This window comes from Grammomys surdaster, unplaced genomic scaffold (genome assembly GCF_004785775.1).
Source record: "Grammomys surdaster isolate TR1022 unplaced genomic scaffold, NIH_TR_1.0 125985, whole genome shotgun sequence".
In the NCBI taxonomy this organism is placed as follows: Eukaryota; Metazoa; Chordata; class Mammalia; order Rodentia; family Muridae; genus Grammomys; species Grammomys surdaster.
The window spans coordinates 2,651,666-2,665,787 of NW_021620801.1; positions in this window are offsets into that span (position 1 = coordinate 2,651,666).

Genomic DNA, 14,122 nt, shown 5'->3' on the forward strand with positions numbered 1-14,122 from the left:
AAAAAAACAAAAACAAAATCTCTTCTTAAAAAAAGTCTTTCAGCTGTGGACTCCTGTAAAAGTCAAAATTAAACATCTTCTCAGTTCAAGAGGGAAGAATCAGAACACAGTCACAATCTGAACAAACCCCAACAGTATAAATAACTCAACATCCACTGTCCGGGATTCACTCACAATCTTCCAGGCTCACTCAAGGAGTTTAGTCACTCTTCTAGCTCTGATCCCTGCAGCACACAAAGCTTGTCTTATAGGTACCAGTTGGCTCCACTCCACAGCTGATGTTGTTCTTGTTGGTCATCCCAAGGTATTGGCACCTCCAAAATGCTGGGGTCTTCTACTACAACTGGGCTGTACTTTCACCAATGGTTTCAAATGGGCTTTATTCATGGTGCTAAGCCTCAACTTCCTTACATGAACCCTTCAATCCTGGTTCTTCAGTTGCCACTGAGACTACACATTCTGATCTTAGTGCCCAGCCTCAGCCCGTCTCCATGACCACTTCGTGCTTTCAAATCCAGTACCATCTGGATGACTTTCATACTACCATGTTTGGCTACCAGCATGAGGTGGAACCTTGTGCACTTCTCATCCAGAAGACTTTACCTCAAGGACAGTAGTCTTTTCATAATGACCACCAATTTCTCATTGAGTATCCCAGCAACGCAAAGTTTTTATTTATTTTAGTAGTTTCGGTAACTTGTTAATCACAATTGATTCTTCAGCCCCAGTTGAAGAATCTTAAACAAAATAACAAATGGCCCTAATAGAGTCTATAAACTTTTCTCTGACACTTCACAACCCAGGTCTCCATCATCTGCCTTGCCTTCAACATTCTTATCTTCCAAGCTCCTACTGAACTGCCTACTGAGCTCTCAACACTCAGTGACTTTTCTAATCCAGGTTCCAAAGTCCTTCTACAGTCTTCCCCAAAACAACACGGCCAGGTCTATCACAGCAATATCCCACTCCTGGTACTAAGTTGTCTTAGTTAGGATGTGATTGCTGGACTGTCAGGCTTTGTGGGTGCTGGAAACTAAACCAAGGTCCTTTTTATGAGTTGCAGTCTCTCCAGCCCCTATGAACAAAAATATTTTATAACCTCATAGCACATTGCCTGGATTATTATAAAATGCCGTTCTTCAAAAATAGATCCACATTATCTCTTGGCTATACCATTACATTCCCCCATAATTGTTACTACCAAATAAAGGTCACCACTTACTGTACTATTTGGTGAATTGTGTCCATTCTCTTTACTCAACTTTCATATAACTGCAAAAACATAAGAGTTTGTCATTATTGTTTTACTGAAAAGGAAAGTGAGATCCAGAAGAGACAAATGGATTGCTGCAGATGACAAACCTAGGGCGGGCCTGTGGCATATCCTCTGTTTCTTGCTTTCTTCCACATTATAATCCCTCACTGTGAATCTTGGAACAAATCACGCAAATCTTCTAGAGAAGTGGCATATGCCTACAATTCTGGCAACTGAGAGACTGAAACAAGAGGTTCATGAGTTCAAAGCTAGAAAGGTAGCCTTGGGTACCTGGCTAGAGGTTTTCTCAAAAAAAAAAAAAAATCCAAAAACGTCAAAGAAGAAAAAGCCAGAGACTGAAGGCCAGTTAATTGCTGCCCCATGGACAAAAGAGGTTTTTAATTTTTCTCTGGTTGTTGTTCTCCTTTTCTTATCTGCCTGTGGTTTTCTCTTTGAGCTGGTATGATATTATAGTGTCCTCTTGTTAATCTTTAATGACATAAATTCATATCTATATTTATACAATTGTGTGATTTTATTTTTCAAAATTGACTTTTGAAGCCAGATGGCAGGGCAAATGCCTTTGATCTCAGCATTCAGGAGGCAGAGGCAGGTGGATCTCTTTGCATTGGAGACCAGCTGAGTCTACACAGAGAGTTCCAGGACAGCTAGGGCTACATGGAGAAACCCTGTCTCAAAAAATAAAAAAATAATAATAAAAATAAAGAAATAAATAAAACTGACTTTTGACTGAATGTGCTGTGAGCCTCGGAAACCAGAAGCAGTGCCATTATCTACCATCACGGTTCCTTCTTTATGACGTAGGTGTCTGAGGCACTGGCTTATCAAGCATCATGAGGATTCTGACCGTACTGTGACTAGATGCATTGCCCACAGACAGTGGTATTTGAGATTGTTGATTAGTGGCTCTCAATTCCTTTTTCAATGTGATCATTGCATCATTTCTCAATTCCTTCTGAGAATCTTCTGGTTCCTTTCTGGAGAAAATAGAGATTCTTTGCTCATAGGTACTATGGGAACAAGCTTTTAATACAAGGACCAATTGTCAACAGTAGACAAATTAGGGGAGTCTCTTCTGGCTGAATTTCCTGCAGTTGCTCACATCTCAGATGCTATACAGATTCTTGTGTGTTTTATGCATGGCTTGGAGGAGCCGTTTATCTGACTGCCAGTGCTGGCTCACTCACTCATACCCTTGTTTTGCTCTGATGAGGCAAGGGATTCTTTCTCTGGATGTGAAACATTGGAAAAATACTTCAAGTAGAGCAGAAATCCATTTTTTTTGTTCAAACTGATTTTTAAAGTTATGAAGTTTAGAGGAGTAAAAAAGATCTTAGGCTCAAACTATCCACTCCTTTCCTTTCATGTGGAAATGAATTCTAGAGAAAATAAATGCCATGGCCACAGTAACATAACTGACAGGCAGAGAGAGGATGTACTTCTCGAATAATACATTGGTTCTCTGGATACGACACACAGTAGTATTTCTGTGACCTTAGCCTTTTCAAGAGCTTTCATCAGAACAACCACCAGCACGGCACCATAAGCCCAGGGTGCATCAGTGACACACGTATGTTGGCAGAACAACCACTAACATGGCACCATAAGCCCAGGGTGCATCAGTGACACACGTATGTTGGCAGTAACCATTGGCTCTCTACTTAAACGTATGGCCTGCTCAACTAGAGGGAAATAATACCTAGTATTGGAAACATAGCCAGGGTTAGTGAGGCCATGGATCTTGGAGGAGAACTTACAACCACTACTTTACTAAACCAATGTAATTCCTAACTGCATTTCAATAGTTATTCTCTTATACATGTAAGTGCAGCTCTCACCCCTTGTAAAGCAATCTCTCTTTGCAACAGGGAGAGCATTACAGAAAACCACAACCAATCAAAATGCAAGTGACTGTGGGTGCTTGGCCCCAACAGATACATTTACAAAACAACTCCTCTATCTGAGGCTCAAGGAACATTTCAGAAGAGGGGGCAGAAAGACTGTAATAGCCAGAGGGAACCAGGAAGTCTGCTGTGACATTCTAGAAATGCCAGGAAAGCTATACCCATGAAGTTTCAACAATATGGATTCCTAAAGAAGACCTGAACAAAGATGAAACCAGTTGATGTACTAACATGGAAGGAGGAAATGCCCTCGACAAAATCTAGAGACAACAGAGGAATACTAAGAGTGGAAAAAATTGTCTTCCCCAGGGAAGAGCCCTCCAATTGGTTCTCCAATACTAAGTGGCCACCTCTGAAATCATATACATACAAGTAATATTATACAGGCTAAGCAGGCTTAATATCTATCTATCTATCTATCTATCTATCTATCTATCTATCTATCCATACAGATATATGTATACCTGTACATATAGATACAGATATACATGTATGTGTATATCTGTATATATATGTATATCTGTATCTACGAATATACACAACAGATATATATATATATCTGTATATATGTATATACATGCATATAATATAATAATATGACAGATAATAATATACATGTATATATAATATGTATATATATAATATTTACATGTACATATATATTAAAGAAATAAAGGCCATGAATTTGAAAGAGAGAGAGAAAGAGAAAGAGGGAGAGAGAGAGAGAGAGAGAGAGAGAGAGAGAGAGAGAGGGAGGTACATGGAAGGGGTTGGAAGGAAGAAAGGCAAGGAAAGAAATGATGTAATTGTATTTTACTTTTTAATTTTTACAGTTTATTAATATTTTATGTTTATGTTATACATATATTTTACTTATTTTATGTTTATGTTATACATGTATTTTACTTATTTATATTTAAAAATAACCCTAGCACTGTAATTTAGACATAGCTGTAGCATGTGTGATTTTTTTTCTGAGCTTATTTGATCTTGCTTATGGAGTCTAACTTCTTTCACTCAGATGAGGAAAAGCCAAGCGGGAAGTCAAAGGGAAGAAAATTAAACTGTAACTTGCAATGCTGCATTGTAAGTCAAAACGTCAGATTTTCATCACCGTTCTCAGGAACTGCACCAGATCACATGATTTACACATTTTTTTTTTTAAAGCCCTGTGGGCTTGTCTCTTAACTTGCTGGGGTTATGCAGAGGGTGGCTGGTGAATGCTTACCTACTTAGTTAATGACTTAGTTAATGACTAAGAAAACAGTCAACTACTAAGAGCCCAGTATTTCTCATTTGCATTCAAATTATTTTTCAAGCCAAAAGGAAGTTGGAGGGAAGTGCAAACAGCAGCTTGGCCTCATTTTGGGAGAGCCTACCTCCCAACCCACTCCCTATCCCATAGGTTTTCAAGTGCTCAGGGTTCAACCCTGGGCCTCACGCACTCTACCACAGAGCCACAAAAAGACCTGTCTGAAAAAAGGTATGGGTTAACTCAGCCATCTGGATCTAATTTTTTTGTGTATGTAGGAAAAGTCGCAGACCATTTGAAATGGCCAGTGGGTAAGTACAGCCTAAGGAGTCACAAGGAACTCTCGTTTCAGGCCATGAGTCTGTACTCCACTGTGGGAATTTCACTTCTTTTGGTCTCCCCTCTTCCTTTTCCCTCTCTTCGCTCCCTGTATCCCACCAGCACACAAGGTAATCTACACAATCACATTCCCCATGTAATAAAGCATGAGAACAGAACATTGTGGCTAAAAGTACAGTTTTAGCATGAAGCTCCTGGTTTCTTTCCCTTCTGCAATCACTGTTTAAACAACATAGAGATGGTGCCAGATGGAAATCTGGGTAAATCAGTCAACGGAGCTGCCAGAGAAGCCCTTGCCTCTTGAGAGATTTTTACCATGAAGATGAGTATAAGGTATTTAATCAGAAAAGATCTGTGCCTCTGTGTGGAACATCAGCTAATTCTTGTCAAAGGCAACATTCCAGGTGACTTAAATGCTATTCAAGCACCTGTTTACCATTTACCACAGATTCAGGAAGGAGATCACTGGGTCACTGGCAAGTGAGCCACACACTGGGCAGCCACGATGTTCGTGATTGTTGTTGTCTGTACTCCAGCAAAGGGCAGGTATTCATATCTTGGTGTTGACATAGGGTGTTGGGTCATCAGCCAGATTGCAGGGCCACATGAATAATCCAACCTGAGTTATTGGAGGCGATTAAGAAAGGCAAGGCAGAGAACCATTTGGGAGTTTGGCCCTAGAAACCTAAGCAGGGCATCTGGATATGGAAGTCAGGGCCTGTGGTGTCTACCGACACATTTGAGTTTCATTCATACTCACCCCCACCCCACTTATGTGAGGGCTGAGATGTGATCTGACTGCTACTCTTCCCTCTGTGCAATCATCCAGTGTCAGAGAGGCCCGAAGAATCAAAACTTGCTGTATATAAGAATATTTTCAGAAATATTCTCATGGAATTGAATGCCTTTCAAGCGTTCTCCCCTTCTTCCCTCCTTTCCTCCTTCCCTCCCTCCTTCCCTTCTTCCCTTCCTTTCATCCTTCCTTCCTCCCTCCCACCCTTCCTTCCTCCTTCCCCCTTTTTCCTTCTTTTTTGTTTTTGAGAACCTTAGTATACAGTGTGGTCAATGACAGTATCTGAGCAGCCTTGAGAGTTCAGAGAATCTTTAATACCTTTGAAATTTGTATATATAGCTCTATGCATAGAAGTTAAAATGAATTTTTCTGAGGAGAGGATATACATTTTCTTTTTAAAATCTCAACTGACTTGCCATGCTGAAATACTCTGTGCTGCAGGCCTAGGGGAACCCAGCCTTTTGGGTCCAGAAAGGCCAACACATGAAGTGGGTGTTAGCTCACTCAGACCCTTCTCTTGGGTCTTGCTTTGGGGCACTTGCCTTGTCCAAGATATACTGTTACAGCCAAGAGTCTGAGGTCTCTTGGACCAACTGAAACCATAGCCTATAGCCAGCATCAGCCCTTTGAGACAGCACTGACTGAGGCAACACTGGGCAGAAAACAGAAGAACTGAATTGAAGAGAGGACACAACAAACCCCAGCATGGCAGGTAATTGCATGGGCAATGACTTTCACCCCCAAGAGGATGGTGGGCAATGACTTTCACCCCCATGAGGATGGTGCTGGTTAGTTTTCATCAACTAGAACAAACTAGAGTCACCTGAAGAGGGACCTTCAGTTGAGGAACTGCCTTATCAGATGGCATATAGGCATGTCTGTGGGGGCATTTTCTCAATTAATGATTGATGTAGGAAGGCCCTGCCAACCCTGGGTGGTGTCACCTCTAGGCAGCTGGTCCTGGGCTGGATGAGAAAGCAGGATGAGAAGTCCATGGAAAATAAGCTAGCACACAGTGTTCCTCAGTGGCTTCTGTGTCAATTCTTGCCTCAAGCTCCTAACCTGACTTCCCTTGATGAGGAACTGTGATGTGGAACTGTACACCAAATAAACTCTTCCTTCCCTGAGTTGGTTTTGACCAGTGTTTTACTAGAGCAACAGAAACCAAACTAGAACTTGGACCGAGGGATTACGAGTAGTCAGGAGTTGGAGATCATGTTCCAGGCAGTATTCTGTCTGGCCAGCTGAATGGTATTGGGCAATGCACCTTCAGGCACTTTATTTTAGTTTCCCAATGTGTAGAATTGGAGAAGCTGAACTGGATTCCTAAGGCCTTCCTGGCCAAGCAGCAAACAAGCTCACTCCAGACTCCCAGGTGTGGCCCTGCCTACAGAAAGGACTCTGGAGATAGCTCTTGTCTTATTGGAAGCCTCTTTCCTGTTTTTCCTTCCTTTGCTTTCTTGTTTAGCATTGTAAAGATGAACCCAGAGCTTCACATACGACAGGCAAGCGTAAGTAAGCTACTTCCCTGTCCCCTGAGAATGGGATTGCTATATGTATCTCAGACTGGCCTTGAACTCACATTGTAGCCAGGTTGTTCTTGAACTTGACAACAGGTTGACAAGTATCACACCATGCTCAGGGCCTCTTTATTTTCTATCTTAGGCATAAAACTACATGTTGTTTTACATTGCTGTTTACATGTGTGCTCACTCATGTGTATGAGAAATGTGAACATATATGTCATTGCATGCATACAGAAGTCAAATGACAGTCTCCGGTGTTGATCCTAGCCCTCCATGGAGTGGAAACTTCTAGTTTTGGGGACGTTAGTTATGCCAAATGATAGTTTGCTGGGGCACACAGGTGAAAGGATGTCTTGCTAAAGCAAACACATGTAAGACTGTTTCCCTGAAACAGACACAGGTGAAACGATGTTTGGCAGACCAGACACGTGAAGGGACTTCTTGATGAATGAGTATAAATATGACCCCACAGTGGGAGATGAGCACTGAGCTTCGGTTTGGGTTATTCTGCCTCGATATTCTTTGATAAAGACACGCATGTATTGGCTTACTTTACATAGCATTGTTGAGCTCAATTCGTGGTAACTCCGACACTCAGAAAAACTCCCCCAAGAACTGGTTGTGAGGTTCTTGTGGCAGCCTGCCGATTCAGTGGCTTTGCCTCAGGCCAGTTGGTGAGACTGGTGGTTTCTTCAGGATTGAACCACAGCTGCCTGGTGTCTGCTTGCTGAGAAGGACTGGACTCTAGCTATGGGTTTGTGCCTGGTGTCTGTCTGCCTGGAGGGCTGGTCTGAAGCTGCTGAATCATATTTGGTGTTTGCTATAGGACTGAACTGCTGCCCAAGAAGATTGAGCTCACCCCCAAAGAACTATTGCTCTCCATATCTCTTGCTAGCCCCAAAACTTCTACCTTTCATTGTAACATCATTCTGGCTTCTTCTGGTTCATTCTTCATAGCGATACACCACTTAAAATTTCCTTTAATTCATTCATAGCTACCCATTGATTATTGTCCCAGAATCACTGATATCATTAGCTATGATCAGTTAAATTATCATCATCATCATTGTTATTAAGACTCTGTATAGTTCTGGCAGTCCTAGAATTCAGTCTATAAAGTAAACTGGCCTTGAACTCAGCAGTCTGCCTACTTCTGCCTCCTGTGTGCTGGATTATAGGTATGTACCACCATGCCCAGCTAACTGATTAAATTCTTATAAAAGTTATAGATGTAGGGGCTAGTTGCTCTTTTAGAGAACCTAGATTCAATTCCCAGTACCCACGAGGTCCCTTAAAATTGTCTGTAACTCTGGATCCAGGGAATCTGACATCCCCTTTTAGCTTCAGTGGGCATCAGGTACATATGTGATACATGCATATACATGTAGGTAAAACACTCATATACATAAAACTAGAGGAAAAAAAGATAGAGACATACAAGGTGAAAATTTTAAACTAAATAGAAAAAGTAGCAAAGAAAGAGAAACCTTTCTGTGTCTGTTCCCCAGCTCCAGTTTCTATGCCATCATTGGTAGTGGTTTCTGGGTAACCCTTACAGGGTCATCTTGGCCTACACAGGCACATCATGATTACAGTAAACTTGTTTCTGAGCCTGGAGCCATATCTGAACCCTCACCAGTTAAACTGAAGTCCTGATGACCTCTTGGATAGTTTTCCTAGAGCTGAGACTTGCCGTGCATATGTCCAGGTAATGGTTGAGATTCTCTCCAGACCACAGGGCCTATGTTGGCTTGGAGTAGATGTCCTGGGATCTCTAGTAGCTGTGAGCAGATCTGAAAATGCCTGGACCCATGTAGAAACTGTGAGGGATCTGGTACTGAGAACCTTCATTGGGATGAACCTCTTTCTAGGTCATTCTCCTGATTAGGTCCACCCATCCTGATTTTGTTCTCCCTGTATCAACTAGAAACTTGAGTAACTCCATTTGCTTGTGAACTAATGTGCCTTCTGACTTCAGGAAGTGACTGTGTTCTTTTGCTTATTATTATTATCTTATTATTGTCCCATTTAATTTCCAGTTATGGGTGTGACTCCTCTATAAATGATGCATTGGGAAATGTAAAAAAAAATAATTGGTGTTCTCTCCTCTCTTTCTCTGTCTCTGTTTTATTTATTTAGATTCTTGACCCTTTAGCATCTGAAGTATTTGAATTGTTACTTAAGTGTATGAATTTTCACCTATGTTCCCTGGTGTTCTAAGGATTCCTTTTCCTCTCCTTCCTTTCTTCCTTTTTTTCTTCCTTCCTTCCTTCCTTCCTTCCTTCCTTCCTTCCTTCCTTCTTTCCTTCCTTTTTTCCCCTCTTTGAGACAAGGTCTTACTACATAGCCCAGGCTGGCCTGGAACTCACTCTATAGCCCTGGCTAGCCTCAATCTCATAGCAATCTTCCTGTGTCAGTCTCTTGACTGCAGGGATAATGGAGATGGTTCCTGATTGGAGGTTCTAGACATGGAACACACGATGGAAGCCATGGAAACATCACTGGGGCCCAGGATGACAAAGGCATTGTGGCCAGAGGACACTCCCTGGTAAATGCAGAGAGAAATTAGCTGCTCTGGAAGCATCTGACGAGTCACTAATGACAGCCTTGGATTTGGAAAATGTCCCTGTAATGACATCACTCTCTTGAAGGCTCCCTCTGAGGACCATAAACCAAGGTCTTAGTTAGATGGAGACTACCTTAACCATAAGTAAGAAGCTTCGGCTTTTAGGATCCACCTGAGACACAGGCCGGAGTGGTACATGCTGGACACACACTTCCCTAGTGACACCTGCCACAGAAACAGTGACTGGGGCGAAACCCTGATGGTTAGATTGGCGTTTACCCTGCTCTGTGGGCTCTCCAAGTGTGGACTGTAGAGGTCTTGCAGGCAGAGATTACTTCTTTAATTTTTTAATGATTCCTTTTTACTCATTTTTGTGTGTATTGGTGTTTGGCCTGCATGTATGTCTATGTGAGGGTATAGGATCCCCTGGAACTGAAGTTACAGACAGTTGTGAGCTGCCGTGTGGGCACTGGGAATCGAGAGTCCTCTGGAAGAGCAGCCAGTGCTCTTAACCACTGAGCCATCTCTCCAGCCCTGGAGACTAGTACTTACAAAGCATGTATGAGAAAATGTTCCAAGAAACTCCTTTTCTTCCTGCACATTCACAAATTACAGTAGCACAGCCAAAGCTCTGAGAGGTCCATAGTAAAATTACTTCTTAACCCTTTTGTTTGTTTGCTAGAGACCGGTCTCATGTAGCCTTGACTGGCCTTCAATGTAGCAGAAGCTAACTTGGAACTCCTGATCTTTCTGTTGTCATCTTCCAAATGCTGAGATTACAAGCATGGGCTGCCATGCCTAGCTAAAGAATAGTGCTGCTTGTTTGTTTTGTAATAGTGAATTTGAATCAAAGCCAGGGCCTCCCACTTGGGTAAGTGCTCTGCCACTGAGCTATATCCTCAGCTCCCCACCCATGTTAATTTTAGCAATAGTACCCTTTTTGCGTAATGCCTGCCAGCAGTCTAAACAACTGCAGCCATAAGAACCCACGCTGAATATGCTACTTTAGTTTATCCGTGTAGTTCAGCTACATACAGTCAGAAAGCCAGGTTTCCCAAATAGTATATGTATTCATCAGAATACAAAGCAATAACACAGTAAACCCATGTTGTATGATACAATACAATGATTGGGTGGAACATGTAAGTAAATCAATTATGTGTGCACAATGATCAAACATTAATCCATTAGCTAACATTTATATTTTCGTACTTAAAAAGCTAGGTGCTAGTGAGGTGTGGTAATAATATCCACCTGAAACCTCAACATCCAGGAAGCTGAGGCAGTCAGGGAGAATTTGAGGTTACCCTAGACTTGTACAGAGCTTTCCAGGTCAACCTGAGATACAGTGAGGAACTGTCTCAATAAAACTAAAAGTAAGTAAATAAAAATAAAAGCCAAGTACTTGCAAAATTCTTTTAATAAGCCCAGCCTTTGGGGCATACCAGCAATCCTGGGAGATAAGAAGATCACAAATTCTAGGCTAGAGTGGGCCATATAAGTCTGATTAAGAACAAATTTTCAAAAATATCTCTTTAAGCTTAAGTTCTCTTATCTGGTTTCTTACAGTCTGATCTATCTATCTATCTATCTATCTATCATCTATCTATCTATCTATCTATCTAACAATTATCTACTTATATTGGGGCTTGGACTGAGGGCCCACACATGCCAGACAAGGGCTCTACCAAGAGTTCTTATTTTTCAGTGACTTCCTCTGGCTTCATTGTAACTAACCTGTCAGCTGTTGCTTACCTGACATCTTTCTACTTCAACACTTTTTTTTTCTTTTCTTTTGCATCAGAGTATCACTGTGAAAACCTGGCCATTCTGGAACTTGCTTTGTAGAGGGGTGGCTCAGACTTACCTTGATTTTTCTTGTCTCTGCTTCCCCAATGGTCACAAATGCCCAGCTCTTACATTTTATGTAAAGAGATCTCAATCTCTTGATTTCAAAGATATTCTTTTCCTTATAATCACCTTGCTATCCTGAGTAGTTCAATGTATATGTTCTGCATTTCTTTTAAAATGCTATCAGCTCTTCAAGTTCTAGGTCAGAACACTGTCTCTGCTATACAATCGATTGTAATGTTTCACATATATAGTTGTTAAACTTAAGCCTCTGAATAAAAATGAAATGATGACATGATTGCTCCTAGGTATGGACTGAAGACAAGTAGGAGAAGGCGTATTGCAGAGATAAGGGACAGTATACCCAGAGGCATGCAGATGGAACTGCACCATGAGAAGAGAGAGAGGGATGGGGAGGTCAAGAGAGAGGAAGAGAAGACAGAAGAGAGGACAGGAGCAAACCAGGAGACCATGGGACCACTGTGTAGCCAAATGGCTGGGTTATATAGGGAAAAGAAGTTGTGGCAAAGGGCCAAACGCAGCCCCTGGGCTGGACAGTTTAGAGTATAGGACAGATATGCCATATAGGATGTGCCCATGACAGGTAATTGGTGAGAACCTCCTGGCCAGCATCCACTTTGATTTTTTTTTTTTTTTTTTTTTTTTTGGTTTTTCGAGACAGGGTTTCTCTGTGTAGTCCTGGCTGTCCTGGAACTCACTCTGTAGACCAGGCTAGCCTCAAACTCAGAAATCCGCCTGCCTCTGCCTCCCAAGTGCTGGTATTAAAGGTGTGTGCCACCACTGCCCTGCAACTTTGATTTGTTAAATAGCCACCCAGTAAGCCATTTGTCCTGAGTTTGAGACCTAATAGTTTCTAAAGAAGCACACAAAATGACATTTAAACACAAGTTCAAGAGTATTTATGAAAACAAAATGAAGACTGAACTGCTTTACTACACAGGATCATCCATGGGCACTATGAGAGTGGTTCCAGGAGATGATTTTGTTGAAAGTCTGTGTCAATAGACCAGATTCTGTAGTTTCTCCTGTTTTTTTTTTTTCTTTTTCTGTTCTGCCCTCCTCTTCCTCCTCGTCGTCATTCTCCTCCTCCTCCTCTTCCCCTTCTTCCTCCTCTTCTTCCTCTTCTTCCTCTTCCTCCTCTTCCTCTTCCTCTCCCTCCCTGCCCTCTCTCTTTGGAGACAGGCTATCACTATGTAGTTCTGGCTGCTCTGCCCTGAAACTCACTATGTAGACAAGGCTAGGCTGGCCTCAAACTCACATGAGATACGCCTGTTTCTGCCTCTTGAGTGCCAGGATTAAAGCAAGTGCTGTCATGCCTGGCTGTAGTTTCCTTATTTAGTGGATGCTACTATGGAAAAGAGGACATAGATGAAGTTTTTCTGGTTCAGTCTGGAAGAGAGTAAGGAGATGGGGCAGAGCAGAGCTAGAGGAGCAAGCAGACCTGTGAGAGTGCTGAGGGTTTCCACTGTGAGATCAGGGGCCGTGAATGTGACGGTGAGTGTGGGCAACAGTCAGCTGTGAGAGACTTAAAAACCCAAGGCAGACAGCATTGTCTCAGGCTTACGGTAATTTTCAGAATGAGAAAGCCCAGAAAACAGAAGGGTAGTAGAAGCCAAGATGCAGAGAAGGCAGGATATGTGGGCCTTGCATCAGATTGTAGTTGTGGGCACGGCTGGAGAGGAGTCCTGGACAACAGGACTTACTTCCTCTTAGGAGGGCCAAGAGGTTGGGATCTGGCTCAGGGGGAGGAGAGCTTGCTCAGAAAGCACAAAGCCCTGGGCTCAGGCTCAGACACCTCCTGTGCCAGATGTGGTAGTGTGCACTTGTAACCCCAGCACTTGGCAGGTAAAGACAAGGGGGTAGGAGGGACAACCTCCGAGAGCAGTTTTGGCCTTTTTGATCGTATAAGCGAGTAAACATGAGGAAAACTGAGCTCATTTGGGCAGTCTACTTTTTTTTTTTCAAAAAGAAATCTTAATATTATAATTATCAGTGTTTCTCTTTTTCTCTGCCAGAAAAAAAAGTAGGAAAAGCACAGTCTCAAGACTATACACAATTCTTTAAATTCAGTACATTCAATTTTATAAAAAAAAAAAAAAGAATTCACCAAACTTGTCCTAATTTTCTCCATTTTATTAGGGTCGTTTTGTCACTGACTCACAGACTAGTGATCTGGAATACTGGCCAAATGTCTGAAACACAGTCATATTTGTAATCTTTAGAGAAATCTGTGTTGATGGTTTTAGCTGCTTTGCAAAATTGAAAGATCTCAGTCAGGCAACATGATTGATTGACTCATCCAGGCATGGCTGAGAACAAAAGGCCCAATCCCTGTCCTTGAAAGCTAGTGAACACAACATGCCCTGATCATTTACAGAGAGTTAAGACTAACATTTACAGATATATTACAAAGAGAATACTTTGGTACTGAGAGCATGTATGGGAGTGACTAGAAAAGGGCGGTGTTCATTAGGGAATATTCTGGCTTTTTTCTTTCTTTTTCTCTCTCCTCCTCTCCCTCCCCCTTTCCCTCCCCCTTTCCCTCCCCCCTCCCTCTCCCTCCCCTTCCCCCTTCCCCCTTCTTCTTTCCCCCT